This window comes from Procambarus clarkii, chromosome 4 (assembly GCF_040958095.1).
Source record: "Procambarus clarkii isolate CNS0578487 chromosome 4, FALCON_Pclarkii_2.0, whole genome shotgun sequence".
Lineage (NCBI taxonomy): Eukaryota > Metazoa > Arthropoda > Malacostraca > Decapoda > Cambaridae > Procambarus > Procambarus clarkii.
The window spans coordinates 29,954,708-29,980,185 of record NC_091153.1 but is presented as its reverse complement, the minus strand read 5'-3'; the positions used below and the strand labels follow the sequence as shown (position 1 = coordinate 29,980,185).

Genomic DNA, 25,478 nt, shown 5'->3' with positions numbered 1-25,478 from the left:
AAATAAGAACAGTAAAAAAAAACGAAATAAAAACAATGAAAAAATAAACAAATAAATTAAACTTGCAAAGTGAATGGTATGGTTAAACAACTCAGCTCATTTCCAATGCAATGTCACACAAAATAATTAAATCAAAATGAAAATATATTAAAATATATGAAAATTCAATTTAACAATGCAATCAGAAACATTGAAATGGAATTGCAACATATTTATTACAGCCTGTTGCTTTATGTCCAACAGAGGGCGCTGTTAAAAAAAGTACATGTTTTTGCATATCACAGGTTTAGAATCTATATAATAGGTATATAAACTCTTGAGGGTATTTGGATGGAACATTGTGTCAAAATTTCAAAGCAATCGGTGAAGAACTTTTGGAGATTACAGCGTGTGTTGATTTAAGGCCAACAGATGGTGCTATTTTTCAAAGAAAGCATGTTTTTACCTTTCACAGGTATGGCATGTATATAGCAGGTATATAAAAAAACTCAAGTATTCGAATGCAACGTGGTATCAAAATTTCAAAGATATCGGTGAAGAACTTTCGGATATTAGCAATTCTGAACAAAATGAACATTTATATTTTTATTTATATAGATTAGATTAATACCTGAGTTCTGTGACTGAACGCTGGTACTGTTCTAGATCAAGGATCTGAAAAAATAATCTAACCTAGCTTTAAAATTATAACAGCATACAATAATCACATACTAATAAACACAACAATTTGTATTAGAAAAGTATGATTTATATTCAAATATGCAAACAAGAAAAAATATTCAATATGATAAATTAATAGTTAAGTTAGCAATTGTTAATTTGATGTATAAGATCAATTATATATATACAGATATATTCAAATAAATATGAATGGATTTAGGCATTGAGTAAATTCAAGCATGAAACAAGATTCAATTAAGTAAAAGATTCAGTTGCTGAAAGATTATATCAAAACTTACTGAAACGTAGGGCGTATCCCCACAGTAAAATGATTAACAATTTATATGGACTTATTAAGGTTATGTTATGATGTATGCAATTGGTCAATCAACACACTACAAATAACACTCAATATTCATCCCAAAATTTTAAACCGGAGCCTTATCTGACTAGGTGCCAGACTGTATGATCTATCTAGAGGAGATAGGCTCTGTAATTTGATATTACAGCATTACTGTTGTTATTTTGATATCACCGCTTTGCTGTTCAAGATTCTAGTAGCTTTTGATAGATGATGTGGTGGAGGTGGCTTCATATTGTGAGCCAATCTACACTCTTATTTTAGATAGATGTATTGGGAATTATTTCTTATATATAGTGTCCAGGGAACTCCCTCAGTATCTAGAGCTATCACTGGTGATTATAATTAGTTTGCGTGTGTAAAGTCCGGCATGTATAATGTCTCAAACACTATGCACATAATGTCACTGTTTACAAACACTGGAGACTGGCCGCGAGCCGTGCTCTGGGCATTTGATCTCCGAGCTGGTTCCTCCCTCATAGTGTTTGAGGGAGGCCTATAAGCAATATTGACTGATTATTTTTTTGTTCAGACAGATTATTGAAATAAAATGTGATTATAATATAATTAGATATAGGATTTAAAGATTATAAGTAGTAATTGATAGTACAATTTATTCTTATTAAGGATTTGATTTAATCCTCACCGAAAATCGATTGATGTTGCAACAATTTTTAATTAAGTTCTTCTCGAACTTTCTAGATCCTTGAGAAATCATGCACAAAGTCCTATAGACACATATGGGTCCTTAAGGCGAACATGATCATATGGTCATGTAGGATCTAAATGATGTATAATACAAGATAATGAATCTGATTTTGATTGACCAGACCACACACTAGAAGTTGAAGGGACGACGACGTTTCGGTCCGTCCTGGACCATTCTCAAGTCGATTGTGCAAATGAATCTGATGTGATTGATGTAAAATATAGATTTGATATAGAAATAATGATTTCTTAGATAATAATATTGATATAGTGGGTAAAATTTTCCAAGTCTTCCAGAGGGGCAGAACTTGCATAGAGTCCAATATTTAGAATCTAATATGACCATATGTGTTCATTTTCTTTCCATCGGATTGATAATACAAGCACAAATTTTGTCTTCACTTTTGTGCAACTTTTCATTGTGGACGTATGTGCCTGTTAGGTGTCTGTGGATCATTTGGAGTTAGAGGTTCTGGGGGACTACCAGGATCTAACTTTTTTTATTTATTTATTTATTTATTTATATATACAGGAGTTCTTACATTCTTGTACAGCCACTACTACATGTAGCGTTTCGAGAAAGTCCTTAATCCTATGTTCCATGGAATATGACCCCGCGAAAAATCGTTTAACAACCAACTACCCATTTTACTGTTGAGTTAAACAGAGGCTACTGTTAAGGATTTGCGCCCAGTAAATCCTCCCCGGCCAGGATACGAACCCAGGACAATGCGCTCACGAAACGGAAGGCGAGCGTCTTAATCACTACACCACACCCTTTGCCCTAACTCTTCAGACCATGCCTTCCATGTCCCCTGACCCCAAACCCCCATGTTCCCCCCCCCCATCCCCATGCCCTTTTTCAGCCCAACCCCTATTCCAAGTCCTCCCTGTTCCTGAATTTCTTGTCCCCTAACTCCCCTTGCCACTTCGGGGGGGGGGGGGGTATAGGGTGTTTATGTAGCTTCAAGGCACTAATCCCCTCAGCCACAGGGCATGGCGAGAAGGCACCCCTAAGCATACCTAATACCCTATCAAACACAAACTAAAATACACATATATGGCAGATCTCATCACATCCCACAAGAGTTAAGATGATACTAATAACACACAATGATAACCTGAAAAACAAAAATTAAATAGAAAATTCTTTGGTATTTGGTTTTTTCTTATATGGGACACAGCACACACAGGTAGGGGTGCACAGTATATCATTAAAAAAGAACTAACGCTGAAGGCCAAAACAGCAAGCTGCCTAAGCGGCAGGATTGATGACTTGACGTCGGCATACATGGAAAACTAGACATAGTGGAAGCTCCTAACAAGGCCCCGGAGCGGGAGGGATATCATGTATGCGCATGGGGGTCCCTCCGGCCGCCGCCTAACCCACTCGCGGGCTCCGGCCAGGTCGTCCACTCTCTTGTGAGACACCATTAGGAGAAGTGGTACTCCTGATGACGACTCAGCTTAGATAGTTGGCTACCAGCTATCCTGGCTGCGGTTCACCTAAGCGAGACTATATTGACCCTTATGCACCCTGTGCACGGTGATCCTGGGACTAAGGTGGTCTGCCCCTAGATGTGGTCTTGGACCATATTCTGTAGATGGAATATGTCCAGGTCAGGGCTTTCACAGAGCAAATGAAGGTCCTGAGTCTCACCAAGGTCGCTCTTGGTGAGACCCATGTCCTGTAGACCACGCGCACTCTCCTTGCACCATCCTCCCATCCAATTAAGGGTTATTGAAGAGGCGGATGCTGTGTGCTTCCCGGTATATTCCCTGACCTTTTGAAGGATCTCTGGGGTGCTGTACTTGTCGCACTTGCTCTAATGTGGACGGGAGAGTGGGAAGTTATCAGCAGAGACCTGGGTGTCTAATATAAAGGCCTCATTACCTTTGCAAGCTATGATGTCGGGCTTACAGAAGGTCCCTCCATCCAGTATACGAACTTCGCGTTCCACCTCGAAACCTCTTTGCCGCAGGCGGCCAGCTACGAACCGGGTGATATCGTCATGACGTTTCACCCGAGCCCCGTGTGTCTTGTGGCATGCCTGGGATATGTGGCCCTGGGTTCCTGGCTTCTGACAAGCATCGCAGAGACCAGAAGCCTCGGGTCTACCCCTAGCTGCTCTAGACGGCGTGGCTACAGCGTTTGCCCTAATCTGAATTGCTTGAGCAAAATCTCCTCCGCTTAGCAAACGGGTACCAGACGCGACCCACTTGTGGCAAGATGGAACCTCACAAGAGGACACGAGGCCGGCACCGTCGACAATGCTGTACAGTTTTGCTTTCCACTTCCTAGAGCACTCAGTCGTTCTGTTAGAAGGGGTTCTGGCGGACGTGGTCCGGTCTACCCATCGACGCATTCGCGCTTGGAATGCGGGTAGGAGAGCTGCTGCCACTACCACAGGATCCTCCAACTCTACTAATGCCCCGAGCCGCTTGTTCTTTTGTAGGCGGATTGATGTGGCAAAGTCGGGTATTCCTAGTCCACCGTCCTTCACGTCGGCATGAATAAAGGCATTAGGAGTATCATGAGGCAGCCGCAGCCAGCCACGGGTGGCATGTCGCAGCCGCCGGTCAAGCCTCGCTAACTCCGTCTTACACACGCATCCGAGAACAAGGCGGTGGTTCATCTTGGGAATCAGGTGGTGCTTTAGTAGGTATAGCCTCTGTTGGGGTTTGAGTGGTGCCTTAGGGATGTTAGTCAGGCCGTCCTCAAACAGGGAATCATAGGATAAGCGTCTGCCCCCGGCCCGATAAGTATTCCTAAGTACTGTAGAGGTGACCCACGTGTTACAACAATAGTACAGTAATATTTCACCTGGAACTGTCGTCGTAGGGAGAGGAAGGGCTGGTAGGGTAGGTGGAGCAAGTCTAGGCTCCTCAGGAAGGGTAGGACAGAGGGAGTCAATGCCTCTTAGGGGTCCTATGGGCACATATCCTAAGTGCCAGTGGTGCCGGGCAGGCGTCGTCCGCGTTGGGTCACATGCAGTTCAAATCTGGCCCACTCGGCCTGCGCGGGCTGCCGCGCGGGTAGGCCGTGCGCCGTCGTCGTCCACCAATCAGGGCACAGCCCTGCCTATACTGTAAAATGTCTCCTTGGCGGGCACTTTGAATGTGGTTCCCTCTACACTCCTCCCGTCCCTATAGAACAACGGGTATGTTGGAGGGAAAACGTTTCACTATATACAACATGTCTTTTTTGTAAAAAAGTCTATTTTCATGAATGGGTCCTATTACAATTATTACCCGTATTGTCTTTGCACTATACACGAACTGTTTCAACATTGCATACACTACACTATTCCTTTTCCTTTTTTCTTTTTTTTTTTCTTTTTTTTTTTTTTTCTTTTCCTGCTCTTATGGCTCACACCGAGGACATGCATACTCTGGTTTTGACCGTACACTCGCCAGAGTCACTCCCACGCAGACCCCATGGAACCATTCCGCGCACATATCGCATTGCACCATAAACTTTCCATCGTATGGTTGCCGACACACACAGTAAAGGTCCTTATATGGCCCTCCCACTGGGTCCTGAACCTGTGACATATGATGTTTAAACTTCTCAATCCAGCCCGGGCATGTACGGTCCTTGCACTTCTTTAGTTTATCATGATTTGCTGTGATGTTGTCATTCTGGAGCTTGACCCTAAATAAACAAGATGAGAACTTGTGGATGATGACGCCTGGGCCCTTCCACTGCGGTGATAGCTTCCGGCACTGCCCCTTCACCTGTGCCGTGTCTAGCAGGTAAACCAGGTCCCCTTTCTCATAGACCTGTAGCCGTGCCCGTAGGTCATAATCTCTCTTCATTCGTTCCTGGTTCGTGGATAGAGACTTCCGTGCCAGTCCATGCGCCTTCTCAATTTCCTTCTGCAAATTTGCTAGGTAAGGTACTGCATCTGATTGAAGTTGCACCTCCCGGGGGTACATTAAATCTATTGGCTGGTTGGTTTCCCAACCGAGCATTAACTTGTTGGGCGTGAACCCCGTCTGTCGGTTCACACTAGACCTGATGGCCCCTGCTATGTGTTGGATATAGGTGTCCCAGCTGTCATGTTGGGAACTGGCATAACACCGCAATGCATCCATGATGGTTCTGTTATACCTTTCCACCTGCCCATTCGCCGACGGCCTGTAGGCGGTAGTACGGGCCTTGTGGATGTGCATCAATTCGCAGAGCTTCGTAAACAAGTCACTTTCAAAATTCCTGCCCTGATCGGTGAAGATTTCAAACGGATACCCGAACCTGGTGAAGAACCCATCGAGTGCTGCTCGGGCGGTGTTCTCTGCCGTCTGGGACGGTAGTGGCACACACTCAATCCATTTAGTGAACTGATCTACCATTACCAGGAGATATTCGTTGCCTTTCGGAGTCTTAGGCAATGGTCCCAGAATGTCCAAGTGTACCCTTTCCATTGGTGCACCCGCCTGGTACTTAAGCAGCTCATGCCTGCTGGTCTTGGATGCTTTTTTGTTCATACTACAGTGGTGGCATGATGCCACGTAATTTGCGACGTCCGTTGATAGTCCGTACCAGAAGTACCTTGCTTTGACCCGCTCCATTGTGCGATTCCGGCCCTGGTGGCCCATATCAGGTATATCATGGCACAGATTCAGTACCTCCTGCCTCAGGCTGCTGGGTACATACAAAAGCTTCTGGGCGGCTCCCCCCTGATCTACTTTGTGCCACCACCAAAGCCCATTTTCCATGAGGAGTGCTTCTTTGTTTAACCAGTAGTATTTTGTTGCAGGGCTGGCCCCGAACAGGTCCCCTTCTGTTGGCTGACGGCCTCCCACCCATTCTCTTACCATTCTCATGTCCGGGTCTCTCTCCGTCCGCTCCTGTAACTCGAGTAAATGCAACCCTAGCCTGTCCGCCGTTGTTCTGGTGATGATCCTAATGTCTACTACTTCTGGGGCCACTGCGTCTTTTTCCTTATAAAGCGTCTCGGCAGGCTTTCTTCGGCCATCTTCGCCAGGGTCCCATGGGAAGACAGCCAAGTTGGAATCCTCCGACCACCAGTCTTGAATAGGGGCTATAGTGCTCACGCGTCTAATCGTCCCCCGGATCTGAACGTTACATGCACATCTGAACGACCCCGTAGCCAGTGGGACGACGTCATCTACCGTCTCCTGGAAGGTCGCCCAGTTCTGATGTGCCCTGCGACAGTATGAGCATCCTCCACACGGCAGGTCCTGCACTGGCACGTCCTGGCGAAAGTGGGTACATGCCTGTTGAGTGCCTCCCTCCCTGGATAAAGAGTCTGCATTGTTGTGTTTTTTACCTGCTCTATGCTGGATTTTTAGATCAAATTGGCTCAGCTCCTCCAGCCAACGTGCTAGTTGGCCCTGGGGGTTCTTAAACCTAACCAGCCAGACCAGGCTGCCATGGTCCGTGCGTATGGTAAAAGGCCGCCCCAAGAGATAGTGCCGGAACAGCCTGGTAAACCTGACTACTGCCAATAGCTCTTTCCTCGTGGTGCAATACCTTCTCTGTTCTGGGGTCAATGCGAAACTGGCATAAGCAATTACCCTTTCTTTCTTCTCTTGAACCTGTAGCAGCTCCGCTCCTATCGCCCAGTCGGAGGCATCGGTGTCCAGGATGAAGGGGTCATGTCCATTAGGTAATCCCAGCACCGGAGCTGTAGTTAAGGCCATTTTGATAGCTGCAAAAGCCTCTTGATGCTTGTCTCCCCATTCGAATCTGTTTCCGCCGGTCAGTGCGTATAGGGGTGCGGCTAACTCTGCAAATCCCTTTATGAAGGTCCGATGGTAGTTGGCCAGTCCCAGAAATCTTTCCACGTCTTTGGATGATCCCGGCTTCTGCCATTTCACCACTGTGTCTATCGCCTCTTTTCCCAGTTCTAGTCCTGCCCTGCTGACCATCCTGCCTAAGAACTCAACCCGTTTCTTAAAGAGGGCGCATTTTTGTGGTTTCAGGCGTAAACCATAGGTTCTGAATCTCGCAAATACCTGTGCTAGGTTGGAGAGGTGGCTTTGGAATGAATCGCCCAGCACCAGGATGTCATCCAAGAATGCTAGCACAGTTTCCCAATTTAGCTCCCGCAACACCAAGTTCATAACCCTGGCGTAGGTAGCCGGGGCATTACAAAGACCAAAGGCCATTTTCTTAAATTCAAACAGTCCGTATTTCGTTATGAATGCCGTCTTCTTCCGATCTTCTTCTGCTATGTTGATCTGATAATATGCCGAGTTGGCATCTAGCTTGCTAAACCATTCGTTTCCCGCCAAGGTGTCCAGGCACTCATCGACTAGAGGGAGTGGGTACACGTCCTTTATGGTGCGAGAGTTCAACCCTCGATAGTCTACACACCACCGAACTGACGCGTCCCTTTTCCTTACCAGAACTGGTGCCGATGCCCACTCAGATACTGACGGTTGGATGATGCCCGCATCGAGCATGCGCTGAAGGTGTCCTTTCTCCTCCTGTGCGAAGCATGCGGGTGTTCGTCGTATTTTTTGCTTCACAGGTCTTGCATTACCCGTGTCGATGTGGTGAGATACCTCCTTGAATGATCCCAGGTCAAATTCACTTGCGGCAAAGATGTCCTGGAAGTTCCATAACAGGTGGGTCAGTTGGCTTGCCTGCTCTGCTGACAGCGTTTCCTCGACGTCCCGTACCATGGTCATCATATGGGGAGGTAATTTGACTTGAGTTTCACTTCGTACCCTCCCCACTGCCCTTGCTGCTACCGCTGGGCCCGGCCCCGGTAAAATTTCCCATACTGCCTCTGCATTGGCCACATGCATCCGCCTCTTTAATGTGATATTCTGCCCTGTTACGTTGAGTACACATACCTTCAGGAATTCTCCCTCCTGATGGAGTGTGCGAACCACTGGCACCTGCCCATCCTCCAGGGGCTCCACTATACACTGGGGCATACTTTTGTCCATTTCACATTTGACCCTGGCCACTGAATGTGGTGGGATAACAGTGTATTGGGACACTGCTACCTTAGCGATGCACGGAGCTAGGTTAGGGTCAGGCTCCTCTTTCGTCTCTAGCTTCATAGGAATCACCTGTCCCTGTAATATCATTTGAGACTTGTCTAGGGCTATACTAACACCGTATCTTTTCATGAAATCGAGCCCTAGCAACATGTCGTCTGCAATAGGCGCCACATACACTCCCACAGTGTATTCCCGTCCCGCAACCAGCAAGGAGATGGGGCCCACCAGTGTTCCCGTAAGGTGCATTTGTTTCCCCGCCGTGCTTAAGGTTATGTGTTGTATCACCTGGGGTGGTGGGTTCAACCGTTGATGGATCTCCTGGGAGATAATGGTGACCTCGGCCGCTGTATCCACAATCGCCTTGACCTCCACGTCCCCGATCTGGACTGGGATCCAAAACATAGAGCCGGATCTGAGCTGTCTGATGGTTATGTGATCTCTTCCCCCGTCCTGCTCTTCCGTGCCCGACGTCCCTTGGCCCGCCCCTATCGTGCTCTCCCTTTCTAGGCCTGTTGTACATTGGGTCGGAGTTAGGCCGACTGGACCGACCCATCCGTGTTTAAAGACTCTTTCTCGTCCTCAAATGAAACGCGCAGCTTGTTGCCCAGGGGGTCCCTGAGCCGGCGGCTTCCCTCCCCATCACTTCCCGGTTCCAGACATTCCCGAGCCACGTGACCCTCTTTCCTACATCTGAAACACTGCAGCGATCGCCTGGGAGATGGGGAACGACGAAAATTCGGCGATATGATGGCCATTGTGAGACGCCTCAAACTCTCACACACCTGATCCAATTTCCCGCTGAGTTCTGAGACACCTGCTACCAAGACGTCCAATTTCGCCTCCGTGTCCATGGAAGATGAAGGACCCGAGCCTGCACTCGACGGGTGGTGAGTACCGGTTCCACGGCCTGCGGGACTGGTAGCCGGCGAGGCACCTGGTGTCGAGCGCCGAGAAGCGTCCTTACTCCTGGGTGGTTGCTCATTCCGAGAGTACCTGCCCACTGCATTCACTCTTACTGCTGGCCCCTGGGACCCGCGGCGGTGGGAGTCGTGCCTGCTTGAACTTGCGGAGCCGTGGATTGCTACGGCATTGTGCTGGAAGGTTTGGGCCCGGTCGATGGCCTCTTCCATTGACGAATTTCTTGCATTGGCAATGTATTCTGCCAGAGTCTTGTCCTGTAATCCCTGGCCGAATCTCATTACTGCGATTTGTTCCACTTCCCATCGTGGCACATGTTTGTAGGCCCGATGAGCCAAGTGGTGGGCCCTATCTGCCCAATCAGCAATATCTTCTTCTGGTTCCTGCTGGGCCTGGTTAAACTTCATCATAGCTACATCCAGAACTTCCCTATCGCCAAATCGCTTGATCATCTTATGCATCATGCGAATATAATCGATCGACGGTTCTCTGTCCAGTAAGCGATTGTAAAAATCACTTGCCTTACCCTTGAGACACCATCCTAACTGTGTCAATGACGTAGGCCCGCTCCAGTCCTTTTCCGAGGCATAAGACGTGAAGCGGCGGTAGAAGGTGGCCCAATCTGACTTCCCGTCATAGTCCAACGCCCGAGGTGGTGTGCGGAAGGTCTCTTTCTGTTGGCGATAACCTGTCCGCCTGCTGCGGGATAGAGAGGCATCCGAATCGGAAGTCAGAGAGCTGTGTGACGAGTGTCGAGCTGTCCGTCTCCTTGATCGAGCCGATCGATGGTGGGAGGGGCTCCCCTGCCGAGTACCTTGCTGGCCACTAGCCCTGGAGTAAGCTGGTGACTGAGGTCGACGTCCACGTTGGCTGCTGCTGGTGGCACCCCTAGAGGAGTGGCGGGTTCCCGTTTCGCTGGATGAGGACGATGAACGACTTCCTGCCCCCTGACCTAAGGGCCCGGAGCCCTGTTGGGACGGGTCCACCTCAAACGATATAGCAGCCATCAACTCGGGTTTGGTCCGAAGGCGGTTGATATCATAAATGTTGTCCTCCGTGATCACATGGTGACGCCGAAACTTGATAATGCGAGCGGCCAATTTATCTCCTACACCCGGTAGCAGCTGCAGGTCAGCAGCCGAAGCAGAGTTTATCTTGATTAGAGCCATTGTGCCGGTGTCGAAAGTTAAAGCTCCGATATCGTGCCACACCTGGTAATAAGCCTTAGACCTGGGGCCACGCACCTCACATGTATACCACCCCAAACAGAAAAACAAAACAAAAAAAACACAGACACCAATAGCCACACTTAAGGTTCCAATGTTCAGAGATAGAGATAAATGTTCCACAAGGAAAAATAAGCACTGCACAGTCAATATTGTAAATGATGGGGCCAGGTGGGTTTCAAGCAACATAAAACACTGCACACTTAATTGGTACCTAAATCACTGGAGGCTTAGACAAAAACTGGGCACTTACTGCACTTGCAAAGCTGGAAAATCTGATATGGCAGGCACTTTGAGGAACTTTGAGAGAGGCACTTTGAGGAACTTTGACAAGCAATGTGCCTGATTTTCATAAGCACTGGGCTGAGGGTTCTCAAAAACACTTTTTTCAGGTGAACGTGTGGAACTGTGTGCAGGGCGGATCACCATCCACCTTAAATCTGGTATGAACACAAACTCACTGGCTCACTTAATGTATCTCTTTCCCTTGAGCCGTTACTTCTGTAGAAAGCCCAGAACAGGTTACGTCTAGCTAACAGTAGAAATGAGAAAATAACAGACCTGTAGCAAGCACCCTGCAGAGCTGGGACCAGCGTCGCTGTAGTAAACACGCTGGAGACGGATGCGCTCGGGAACGACAGCCTGAAATCCTCCGCGAGCGGATTCGTAAACAATACAGGTCGGGTATGCTCATGAACGGTGGCCCGTATTCCGTGTGAATGGTGGTACTCGTCTCCCCTTCTTCAAAGAACTTGGGGACCGCGGGAATCGGTGCTTGGGGGACAAGACAATAAAATGCAACAAATCCGGAGAAATAATCCGTATAAAACACTGATAACTGGAACTTATGGAGAATCCTGGGGGATTGCACGAGATGTGGAATAAAACATATGCACAAAAAAAACAGGGGTTGAAATATCTTGGGCACCGCTATTGAACAACGAACCGAAGAACATCTATGGTGCAACCAAAGCCAGTAATTCGAGACTGGAACCGTTGAACACTATCCAAGACGTCTTGACTGAAGTCGGCAGAACGATGATGCAGATATCTTGGCGAGGTCCTCTTGATCACCGCGTGGGAACGTTTACTCACTGCGCCAATGTAGAGGTGACCCACGTGTTACAACAATAGTACAGTAATATTTCACCTGGAACTGTCGTCGTAGGGAGAGGAAGGGCTGGTAGGGTAGGTGGAGCAAGTCTAGGCTCCTCAGGAAGGGTAGGACAGAGGGAGTCAATGCCTCTTAGGGGTCCTATGGGCACATATCCTAAGTGCCAGTGGTGCCGGGCAGGCGTCGTCCGCGTTGGGTCACATGCAGTTCAAATCTGGCCCACTCGGCCTGCGCGGGCTGCCGCGCGGGTAGGCCGTGCGCCGTCGTCGTCCACCAATCAGGGCACAGCCCTGCCTATACTGTAAAATGTCTCCTTGGCGGGCACTTTGAATGTGGTTCCCTCTACAGTACTTATACTCGTCCGCCACACTCATAGTACAGATTGCATCGTCCCCGACGTAGTATGCCTTCCTGGTGGGGACATGCCACGTCTTACGATGTGCAACGATCGCTATGCTTAGCGTACGGCATTTCGCAGCGTTTACTTTAAGACCAGAGCCACGCAGTGTGTGGCAAATACTTGTTATGAGTGTTTGTAATTCGGCAGCAGTTTCTGCTGCCACAACCAGATCGTCAGCGAATGCCAGTGCTGATATCTTTTCGCCTCCCAGACCAACCCCTAGCTCCAAGTCCTTAGCCCTAGTAATTGCCTCATCAATTATTAGGTTGAAGAGAAATGGAGACAGGGGGGGTCACCCTGTTTCACCCCCTAGTGATCAGGATGTCCTTCGACTTCTCCCCTTGACTGGTTATTACGGTTGAGGACCGATCATAGCCCGACATTATGTATGTCCTTAAAGGCTTTGGAATGCCTTTACGTTTCATGGCCCAATGGATGGCCGGATGGGAGACGCTATCGAAAGCCTTCTCCATATCCAGAAACGCCAGGTGCGTGTTGTGCTTGAGCGCACGAGCCTTAGCAAGGAGGGATCCAGGATCACCAGGTTTTCAGGGCATCCGTCCACGAGGACGAAAGCCTTCTGCCGCCTGTCGATCCTGACTGCCTCGGAGAGTCTGCTGCTCAGAATCTTATGGAACAGCCTTACTATCGTAGATGATATGGTTATGGGGCGATAGTTGGAAGGAGAGTCTGGGTGAGGTTTCTTAGGTAACAGCACTGTCTTATTCTTGTGAAAAGATAGTGGCAGGGATTCGTTTACCAACCACAGATTAAACAGTTTTGCAAACACCCTGCTTGGGAGCAAAGATCATACTGCTCAGGGTCTTTGTGGGTAGGTCCCCATTTACCTGTGAGGTCATTTTTGCTGGAGTGTGTAGGGTAGTGTTTGCTGGATTATGTGATACCTTGTTTGACCAAGCATTGGTGGTAGTTATACCTGCATAGGTATTATTGGCCATTGCTGTCTTTTTTGCTGTGGCTTCGGCCCTTTTTTGTTTTAGGATGTCCTTCCTAGTGGGAAATATTGATGCCAGGGTGCGGTGGGGACCCCCACAGTTGAGACATTTGGGGTTTGATTTATTCGTGCAGTCTCTGTATGTGTGTCCCTACCCGGCACATTCTGAACATACTTCGCCCGTTTGTTGGCGCTCTGCTACTGTGTGATCGTATTTATAGCATGTACAACAAGGGGTAATGTTATAGTATTCCTCCTGCTCAAGGTTGCAGTGGTCCGTACTAAGGTGGTAGTAGTTACAATGGATACCATGGCTGAGGGCTTTCTGTGCCATGGAGATTTCTTTGAACCTTATTTTCATCATGGTAGGCAATTCCCGCATGAGGATTACCTCTTCTACCTTGGCCCACTCATTCCTCTGCTCTATATCCTGTTTAATATTTTCAGGGGTGTCGTCAGTAATTCCTGCATCAAGTCTCTTCAAGATTATTGTCTTCCTGGCCTGCAGCTCAAGGGGAATAATGACCTGGAAACGTTTATTCTTCAACATACGTATGTTTTCTCCCTTGATGATTGTGTCAACATCTTCATCCTGGTAGTATAGTGCTATGAATGAGGAGTCCTTTGTGGGTATTAGTTTAGAAAATCTTACTTTGAGAGTGGATAACAGATTTGCTAGTTCCTTCTGTATCTCATAGCCTGTCCCCCCTGCAGAGGGGCGGATTTTTACTCGGTATCCTCTTATTGTCTCAGTTCCTGTTCATTCTATCTTGTTTAGTTGCTTTTCTCTTCCTTTCCCTTCCTAAGAATAAGCTCTCCTAAGCTGATATGCACTCCGTCCTTTCACTTGGTTGGTAGGGGCTCGCAGAGGGTAGCCCTCAGTGACTTATTCTCCTATGTCCTATGTGTGGACAAGAATGTCCCCTAAGACAGCCTAACCCTGCTACAAGGGTGAACAGATGCCCAGATCAAGTGGCCCCCCAGATTTTACAGGTAACTGCATGGGTCACTGGACCGTTCCACTTGACCTGTTGAAATGGCGAAATGAGAAGAGTAAGAGAAAGTGGGGAAGATAAGTCTTATAACTAGGAGTGTACAGGTGTTCTGTACAAAGCTGGCATCATTGTAGTGTTGGCGGCTATGTCACCCTCCTGTCAGGGAAGGGATAGGGAAGACCGTTGGGTCAGTGCCCTGACCGCAAGGGTCAGGGGCCCGTAGGGGTCAGGAGCCCGTAGGGGTCAGGGGCCCGTAGGGGTCAGGTTACGGTCCCTCCACTCTCCTTGCTCCTAGGCAAGCCTCCTCCAAGCCACAGGCGCCTATGCCCAGTGTCCTCCCAACGTATTAGTTCACTCTATGGTTCCTTTGATACTAGTGACTTATGCAATAGTGTCAGAACACTCAGCAGCACATTGGGTACGAGGGACTTAACCCCTAGAGGGGAGAGGAGGCGTGCACATCCTCTCAGCCCAAGGCCTGGCGAGCAAGTCCCCCATTCCCTAATGAACACCCAACCCCAGACCCCCCCCCCCCCCCCGCCTCAGCTCCACCACCTCAGACGCTCCTAGCTCCCCCCCCCCCGTACCAGATCCTCCCAACCCCCCACACACCCCATATCCCCCGGGTTCTTCTTCCCAGGTCCTCCCAACCCCCACACACCCCATATCCCCCGGGTTCTTCTTCCCAGGTTCTCCCATCCTAGATCCCCTAGATCCTCCTTCCCAGGCCCTCCCACCCCAAATACCTCTTGCCCCCCAACTCCAGTGGAATCAAGAGAAACTGAGAATGGACAGAAGAGAGTCAGCTTCAAGGTCATGTACTCGAACATAGATGGGATTACAAAGAAGGCTTGTGAACTTAGTGAAAGAGCACAAGAAGTAAATCCAGATGAAATTGGACTCACAGAAACAAAACTCTCAGGAATCATAACGTATGCGGTGTTTCCCCAGGACTACACAGCAATTAGGAAAGAGAGGGAAGGAAGGGGGAGGAGGCAGAGTGGCTCTACTGAAGAGCAAGGAATGGAGTTTCGAGGAGATGGTTATTCTGGGCTGCGAAGGGTTTAGACACTTCATAACAGGCACCATGACGATGGGAGGAGCAAGAGTAGTAGTAGCAGTGATATATAACCCACCACCAAATGAAAGAAGACCCATGCAAGAGTATGACAGAAACAACATAGCAATTAACACTATCATTGAGAATGCAGCCGCTGCTGCCTGTAGAAACCTATCCCATCAGCTCATAATGAGGACTTTCATCACGGAAGGATAGACTGGGAAAACAAGGAACCACATGGAGGTGAGGAAACATGGAGAGCGAAACTGTTGGAGGTGACGAATAGAAACATTTTAAGTCAGTATGTCAAGGGTCTCACGCGAATGAGAGGCAATGAAGCGCCAGCAAGACTCGACCTATTATTCACTCTGAATGATTCAGACATAAGGAAAATCGGTCTTGAAGCCTCCATGGGTATGAGTGATCACAGTGTACTGTTGTTTGAGTATCTGGTCGAAGAAGGGTTAATGTACTCAAGGAAGGAACCAGAAAGCAAGAGGCCGGCATTCCGGAAGGGAAACTATGAGGTGATGAGAAAAGTCGTAACTGATATAGCTTGGAAAGCAGAGCACAGAGGAAAGACGGTTCAAGGCACGATGGAGTATATCACACAGAAGTGTAAGGAGACAGCAGTCAAATTCGTCCCAGTCCAAAAGGAAAAAAATGAGATGCAGATGAGAAATCCATGGTTTAATCATAGATGTAATTTAGCAAAGTCACTAAGTAAAAGGGCGTGGAGAAACTATAGAAACAACAGAACACTAGAGACCAGAGTAAGATACCAGATCGTCAGGAATGAATACGTCAGGGTGAGAAGAGAGGTAGAGAGACAATATGAAAATGACATAGGGAGCATGGCAAAGACTCAACCCAAACTGCTGCATAGCCACATCAGGAGGAAAACCAACAGTGAAGGAACAGGTAATGAAACTTAGGATAGGGGCAGAAGATTCAATACAAATGACAAGGAAGTGTGCGAGGAACTCAATAAGAAATTCCAGGAGGTCTTCACCTCAGAGGAAGGAGACGTCCCAGAGATAAAAGAGGGAACATCAAACCAGACACCACTAGAGGAGTTTGTGATTGCCAGTGGGGAGGTGAGGAAGTATCTGCTAGATTTGGATGTGACAAAGGCTATAGGCCCGGATGGAATCTCACCATAGATTCCAAAGGAAGGAGCAGAAGCTCTGTGCCTGCCACTCTCCATGGTGTAAAACAAGTCATTGGTAACAGGTGAACTGCCAAAAATTTTGAAGACGGCCAATGTAGTCCCAATATACAAGAAGGGTGATAGGCTGGAGGTACTGAACTACAGGCCAGTGTCTCTAACTTGCATTCCATGCAAGATGATGTAGAAGATTGTGTGAAAAAAAGCTAATAGAACATGTGGAGCGAAACAACTTTGTAACACAACACCAGCATCGAATCAGAGATGGCAAATCATGCCTAACAGGTTTAATTGAGTTATATGACCAGGCAACAAAAATTAGGTGAGAGAAAGAGGGCTGGGCAGACTGCATATTTCTGGACTGCCAGAAAGCCTATGACACAGTACCACATAAGAGACTAGACTAGTGCACAAACTGGAGATGCAGGCAGGAGTGAAAGGGAAAGTACTCCTCTGGACAAGGGAGTACCTAAGCAACAGGAAACCGGGAGTCACTTGAGGGGCGAGGTCTCGGAGTGGCGGGGAATCGCCAGTGGAGTCCCGCAGGGATCAGTCTTTGAACCTATACTGTTTCTGAAATCCGTAAATGATCTCCCAAAAGGAATTGACTTGTTCCTCTCAATGTTTGCTGATGATGCAAAAATTATGAGGATCAAGACAGAGGAAGATAGTATGAGGCTACAAGTTGACCTAGACAAACTGAAGAAATGTTGCGACAATTGGCTACTAAAGTTCAACCCAAGTAGATGAAAAGTATTGAAACTAGGAGGAGGAACTAGGAGGCCAGTCATTGGATACCGAATGGGAGATGAAGTCCTTCACGAAATGGACAGAGAGAAAGATCTAGGAGTTGATATCACGCCAAACCTATCTCCTGAAGCCTACATCAAAAGAATAACATCAGTGGCCTTTGCGAGGCTGGCTAACATCAGAACTGCTTTCAGAAACCTGTGTAAGGAATCCTTCAAAACCTTGTATACCACATATGTAAGGCCAATCCTGGAGTATGCAGCCCCAGCATGGAGCCCGTACCATGTCAAGCACAAGACGAAGCAGCATAAAGTTCAGAGGTATGCCACAAGGCTAGCCCTAGAACTAAGACGCATGAGTTATGAGGACAGGCTGCGTGAACTGCAGCTCGTGTTGCTGGAAGACAGAAGAGCTAGGGGAGACATGATCACCACATACAAAATTCTCAGGGGAATTGACAGAGTAGACAAGGATGGATTATTTAACACGGGTGGTTCACGCAGAAGGGGGACACAGGTGGAAGCTGAGTACTCAAATGAGCCACAGAGAAATTAGAGAGAACTTTTTCAGTGTCAGAGTAGTTAGCAAATTAAATGCATTAGGAAGTGATGTGGTGGAGGCTGACTCCATACATAGTTTTAAATGTAGATATGATAGAACCCAGTAGGCTTAGGAATCTGTACATCAGTTGATTGACAGTTGAGAGGCGGGACTAAGGAGCCAAAGCTCAACCCCTGCAAGCACAACTAGGTGAGTACCACAGGGACTGTTTAACCGATTCACTGACTCCACTTGGATGAGTTTGTTCAATGTCTTCAGGGAAGTTGTTCCTTTAGACAGTGATAGTAACTATTCTCAAAATTCCTTGGCTATCTGGATGGACAAAGACAACTTTATCCAATGACCATTCATTCCTAAGACAGTCACACACTACCCAGACAATGTCACCAGGCTGGAGATTACATTTATTATGAGGGATATTGGTCCCATAGTGATGTTCTCGTAGAGATGTAAGATATTCTTTTGTCCATACATCATTCCATTTTTTTAATTATACTGGACAGATACTTATATCCCTGAACCAACTCGCTCTGACCCACATATGAGGGATCTCTGATCTAATCATCCACTATTGATGCCACTGAAGTCAGAGGTCTTCCATACATTAGGTTGGCAGGACTTAATGGCTCATATTGAGTAGGATCATCGATCAAGTATGTCAACGGACAATTTTTCACCTTGGATTCTATTTCTGTGATTACTCTCTGAAGTTCATAAAGACTGATTTTTTGACGGTATAGAGATTTTCTCAAGGATCGCTTGACAGTTTCTATTAACCGGTCATAAAGCCTCCATGCCAAAGTTGCTCTAGGAGGGATAAATTTCCATCTGCAGTGATGTTGTTCCAGAGTGGAAGTAACTGTCGGATGGGAACAGATTTCCAATAGACACGCTTCTTCAGCTATCAAGTTAGCTCTGTTATCTGAAATCATCAGATTTGGGCATGTCAGCGTGCTTCGAATGTGTGAAAATCCTGATAAATGATTGTGCAGTCATATCGGGTGTTACCTCTAGATGAACAGCTCTGGTAGTAGCACAGGTGAAAAAAACAGAAATTAGCCTTTAATTGGTCATTTATCTGCAGTCCCTGTTATATATATATATGGCTTCAGTATAATCTACTCCTGATATCTTGAAAGAATGTAGATGGACCACTCGTTCCTTTGGTAATAGTGGTGGCCCTGGATACAGGCATGTTCTTGCATTGTACCTTCAACATATAATGCAACTTTTCGTGATTGATTTGACTGACTGTCTTCCCTGAGAAATCCTGTACTGGTGTCTGTGATGATTGAGTGTGTCAAACACTTCTCTGTTTGATGATTCGTTCATGTGTATGTAACACAATCAGCCTTGTGATCCAATGATTCTTTGATAAAAGCCATGAATGCACAGTATTTATATTGATATCTGCGTGTTTCAGTCTTCCTCAACAACGCAGTATATTGTGATTATCTTGGTCTATTCATAGACCGAGATTGTGTTTTAACTTATCTGGAAGCTTTTCATAGTCATTCCCATAAAATTATCTCTGGGCTTGTCTTACCTAATAGATAAGTGCTTCTGGAAAGGTGTATTTTATACACCTGTTCATGAGATAGTGAAACACGTTTTATGTTACGTTGATAAATTTGATGAGCGAGGACTGAGGAGTGTAATCCAAGATGGATGTTTGGGCTTGCTGCCTGGTGGTTGTTAGAATTTGTGTCATAATGACGAATGACTTTTGTTCCAGCCAACTACAATTCACTAACCATCGAAGCCCATGAAACCAATCATCTGTCTATGCAAACTGTTTAAACGGCATCCCTCTTGATAAGAGATCTGCTGGATTATTATTTGTTTGTACATGTAACAATTGAAAGTATGCAAAAATTTCCCTAATTTTTGAGACGTGAGTTCTTTCATATGGAGTCGGACAGTTGTCGTTTCGTACCCATTTCAAAACTGCTTCTTTGTCCGACCATACAATGACATCTTTGATGTTCATGGTTGACAAGACTTGTTTGATTGCTTTCAGGCACATACTGTTAAATGTGAGCCTGAAAACAATGCAGTTAGTTCCATCTGATATAAAGTCCTATTCTTCAAAGGAGAGACACTGACTATAGAGGTGATTAGATATGAGTTATGGGAAGTCGTTAAGCACAAGCTCCAAAAGTTCTGGCTGACGAGTCTGTGAATTCATGTACTGCTACTTCACCATTTTCCTCGACTATGTGTCTTGAAAAGATTATCTGTTCGACTTAAGTTTGCTCTTCAGCCATCTCCATCCAAGCATTTTGTAACTGGGGTGATTGTGGATCATACCAACTAACTTTTGTCTTCAAAGCTTCTTGCACCAATAAAAGTCATTTAATGTTTAAAGGGTTTAAAGGATCAAGTGGGTCGAATACTTTCCTAACCTGGGAAAGCAAATCTCTTTGTGTAGTGATGCAATAGTTTACTGATACTGATTTGATTGATATAGTGTCTGATGTGAGATCCCATCCCACACCCAATGCTTTTTGAGATTGAGGTACGAGATATTGAGGGTAATCTCTCTCGATTTGATTATTCAATGTTGCATTATTTGAGGCCCCTGACAGTAGTGGCATGTTGGCTCCTTGTAGTTCCTTGTTGGCCTCTTGATATATTAATAACATTTTTTTTTCAGGGATATTCCTGTGCGGGCCCTAAGCCTCTGGCTGGCCCACTAAGTGTTGCTTGTTTCTGTTTTACTTGGGCGGAGTATGAGTATTTATGTATGGTCGCTTCAGTAAGATTTTGTCCCACGTGTTTAACAACTTCTTCCGCTCTATTGAATCTAAGCTGAAATCTTAAAGGGTTTGTAACTGTGCACTGTGTTAGATAATGTTCCAGTAGTCTGTCGGGCATTTCTCCACAGTGCAGACATTTCCTCTCATCTTCCGGAACCTGTAAGCCTATATCCCATGTACATGGGGATCCAAACCTGATGCGATGTAAGTATACTTCCGTTGCTCTATTGCTCCCTTTCATCAAACTATGTGGTTCGTAGTTGGTTGAATTCTTGTACCAACCTGCAGATCCTGATGTTGCAACTGCTGTGTTATGGTCACTGTACATCTTTTGCATTGCTCTGTTTCTAATTACTTTCTTAATCTGTGATAGACTCTGTGGTATGTAAATGTCTACATTTCTTCTCTTAGTTGCAAGTTTTGCAGCTTCGTCTGCAATGTCATTTCCTATTATTCCCACATGACTTGGCATCCAGTTAATAAGTACCCGTTGGCCCTGTCGTTTGAATGTTTGCATTATTGATATGACATTTGTGATCAGATGTTTGTTATCACATATGTGTTCTTGTTGCAAGATTTCAAGATTTCAAGATTTCAATGGCAGTTCTCGAATCTGTATGTATGATAACATGTTGTCGGTGTTCAGCAAGAGCATGTTCCAAAGCCTTTTGAATGGCTTGCATTTCTGTTTGTAAAGTCGAACGCCCATTTGAGAGTCTCCAACTATTTACAGAGTTTCCTTCTTAAACCAGCTCCGGTTTCTTATCCCTGCTGGTCTTCTGATCCTTCTCTGAATTAAGTGAAGCTGTCAGATGCCAAGTTTGCTTCTATATGCATCTGTGCAATGTTACGCAGCAAATGAGGATTTTCTGGTTATTTTTTCCTTCAAGAACCATAATCTTAAAGTCTGCTGGCGGAGATTCCCAAGGGGATTGCATTACAAAGTCTGCATGTATTTCGTCGACACCCTTCTCATTGACTGTGTTTGTTATATCGAATGTATTGATGGTGTTTATCGCACAATGGGTCCACCTGTTGCTATTGGAGGCTCTTCTGTCCAGAGTTAGTGCTCCAGTGATTATATCTTTAAGTGAACTGATTCTAGGTCTGGTCAATATCTTGATCAGCATGCACGCAGCAATTCCCTTTACCCTTATTTCAATCGACGTTAGCTTGGTTTCTAGTCTTATGTTCAGTATTTTAGTCCATCTGGGAGCTCCTGTTATGATTTGCAATGCATCATTTTGAATAACCTCAACGTTTGCCCACTGACCAGGAGAAAGAGTGAGTAAGGCAGGCGCTGAATAATCAACTATGCGTGTATGTAAAACATTCTTAACACTTTGTGTTACGCTCTTAGACGGGGCCCTGTGATTGCTCTCATTATATTTAGTCGTGATTTTGCTTTCTCCTTCAGATATTGAATTTTTTGTTGAATGTCGTTTTAGAATCTATCCACACTCCGAGATATTGATATTGTGTAACCCACTGAAGGTTAATGTCTTGAATGCCTAGGTGCAAGTCTGGAGTGTTGCCGCCTAGTCTAATTGCCTTAGACTTCTGTACAGATATTTTTAGCCTAAAATGCCGCATTCAGATGTTACTTTATCTAATGCACCTTGTGCTTTATTTAGAAGTGAAGGACCTGTAATGACTAATGCTATATCATCAGCATAGCTTAGCAATTTAACCCTTCTGTGAATGTCATCGTAACAAGGTTTTCCATAAGGATGTTAAAAAGACTAGGACTGAGGACTCCTCCTTGTGGAGTCCCATTCTCATGCAAGTGGTAGTCCGACACATGTCCTTGCAACTTTGCTCTGGCATACCTGTGACTTAGGTAATCGTGAATCCATGGTAGCATATTTCCCTTTACACCTTTTTTAACTAAGGTGTGTAAAATTGCTTGCGGGCTTGCAAGTTCAAATGCTTTTTCTAGATCAAGGAAAATCACTATAACTGGATCTGAGTTAACTGTTCCTAGTAAAGTTGCTATGCAGTTGGCAGTACCTACTCCTTTAGTGAAGCCAAATATGTGTTTATGCAGGTCTCCAGTCCTCCACAGTAGCCTATTTAAGACCATCCGTTCTGCAGTTTTACTTATACATGATGTTAATGAAATGGGTCTGTAATTGCCATGTTCTTTCGGCTTAGGAATCGGTATGATGTCTGCTTGCTTCCAAGAGGTCGGTAGTTTGCCTTGCTGCCAAGATGCATTGATGACGTCCAATATTCCTTGTTGTCCAGCAGGACCTGCATGTGCAATCATTGAGTATGTAGTGTTATCAGCACCTGGTGCAGTGTCCTTACCACCTTTTTTGGCTCTGATTAGTTCTTGTTTGGTGAAGGGACAGTCATATTCGTCATTTATAGCTATGCTCTCATAAATTGCTGTCAACCTATCTTGTTTTATTGTTCTTGCTGCCTTCGGACCATTGCAGGAAGCTGATATGAAGCTGTTATTTCTGCAAATTGGAGAGCAAGTCTCTCAGCCTCCTGCAATGGTTGAATACATGCCTGTGGTCGGGCTGGTCGACCTGATAAGTTTTAATCTGATCCCATATCTTGCCAAGACTACTATGTTCATTTAGAGTTTGACAACACTCAAACCATCTTGCCTCCTTTACTTCTCTAGAAACTTGTCTTGTTTCAGATATCACCGATCTTAGCAGAGTTCTTCCTTCTGGTGTGGGGTTCCTCAGTAGATTTTTTCTGAAGATGTTGATTCTGTGGTTCTCAGTCTCGGGATTGGTCTCGTGTATGTTCAAATCCTCAGGTAGCGTGCATGTTGCATACCATTTTTCAAGTTCCTCTTGGTATATATTCCAATTGGACTTTTTAAAATTCCATCTAGGTTCTGCAGGATGTATAGGAGGTCATTCTATGTTTAGTGTTGTGACAGTAGCATAGTGGACACTGGTGATCACCGGGTCAACTTCCCACTTCGCCTGATGCTTGAGTGCTGTTGAGATTAATGTAAGATCAAGGGAACCTCCTAGAATGTGAGTGGGTTCCCCAGTGTTGAGAAGTGTAATCTCAGGTACTTCTCGCAGAGCTGCAGCTAAATGGCGCCCATCTGCATTGGCTGGCCCAGTCGCACCTAACTATTGATGATGACCATTAAAATCCCCAGCAATAATTACATTTTCCTGCGTGGTCAAGGCAAGTACTGCCTCTGCTTCTAGTTTACATTTAGGGGGCTTGTAGACGTTAGATATGAGGAGGTCAATATTAGCCATATTCACTGTTACTGCTAATACCTCTACTCCATCCACTCATGAAACAGAGTCTATTTTCTTGCTGGGTATGGTGTTCCTGACTAGGGTCATTAACCCTCTTGGTCTCCCCTGCTCATACGGTATAACACAGTGCTGATATCCAGCTAATCTGAAGGATTTCGTGACTGGGAAAAGAGTTTCTTTCAACACGATTATATCTGCTTTCAAACAACAAATACAAATATTTATTCAGGTAAAGTACATATATACAAGGTAAGATACAAAAGTTGATGGATTTATAGATAGAGCTAGTACATACAATGCCTAAAGCCACTATTACGCAAAGCGTTTCGGGCAGGAAAAACACTAAGACTAAAACTTAATACTAATTGAGATTAAAGTATAAATTGTGCTGAGAAAAAATAAGAAAAAAATGGAAAAAATAGGGGGGGGGGGAACATGGCAGAAAAAAAGCAAAAATACAATTTGGTCAACAAGCAGCATTGTTTAAAATAGAAGACATGGGTTGACATTTTGGGGGTGAGGTAGGTTACATTGAGTTAATTAGGTAGTACTTAGTTTTTATCTTAAACTGGTTGGGAGAGGTACAGTCTTTAACATATTGGGAATGTCATTCCACATTCGAGGTCCCTTGATTTGTAAAGCATTTCTAGTTTGACTAAGTCGTACTCTTGGAATATTAAATAGGTATTTGTTTCTGGTGTGGTGCTCATGGGATCTGCTACAACCTTCTAGGAAGCTTTTAAGGTCAGGATTGACATTACAGTTCAGCGTTTTATATATATAAAATACACATGAGAGGATGTATCTAACTTAATATCTAACATATTCAGAGATTTGAGTAAGGGTACCGAGTAATGTCTGGGGCCAGAGTTAGATATTGTCCTAATAGCAGCTTTGTGTTGAGTAATTAGAGGATGTAAATGATTTTGGGTAATAGAACCCCAAGCACAAATACCATAGTTGAGATAAGGATAGAAGAGAGAATAATAGATTGTCACCAGGGCAGGGCGAGGTACATAATATCTGATCTTAGAAAGAATACCAACAGTTTTTGAAACTTTTTTTGATATATATTTAGAATGTGTCCCTGGAAATTCAGCTTCCTTGTAATTTAGGAAAAAGGTTTTGGTGGTTGACAGTGTCAAAAGCCTTACGCAGGTCCACAAATAACCCAACAGGAACTCATTTTTTCAAGAGCTGCATGTATCAAGTTAATCATACAAATAAGTGCATCGTTAGTGCTTTTTTGGGGTCTGAAGCCATATTGACAAGAGCTAAGTATATTGTGTTTTGCTAGATAAGAGTATCGCTGCTTGTAGATAAGTTTTTCAAATATTTTAGACAAGTTTGACAGAATTGATATAGGTCTGTAGTTGTTAACATCAGTTGGATCACCACATTTGTGGACAGGGGTTACTCTCGCTTTTTTTTTTAGAATATCTGGAAAGATTTGGAGTTCAAGTGACTTGTTGAAGAGCAATGCAATGGCAAGAGCTAAAAATCTGGAGGCTTTTTTGTAATAAGAGTTGGTATCTCCTCAAGGGCACTAGACTTGGTTTTAAGGGAAAGGATTATGTCAGTAGTAGTAGTGGAATTAGTAGGCATTAGGTACAGAGACTG

General features: G+C 45.4%; 1 protein-coding gene across 1 annotated transcript in view; it reads left to right on the top strand.

Moving 5' to 3' along the window:
- LOC123750908 (glutamate receptor ionotropic, kainate 2-like) overlaps positions 1-25,478 on the top strand; it is a 285,687-nt gene that overhangs the window by 212,751 nt on the left and 47,458 nt on the right. The window lies entirely within an intron of this gene.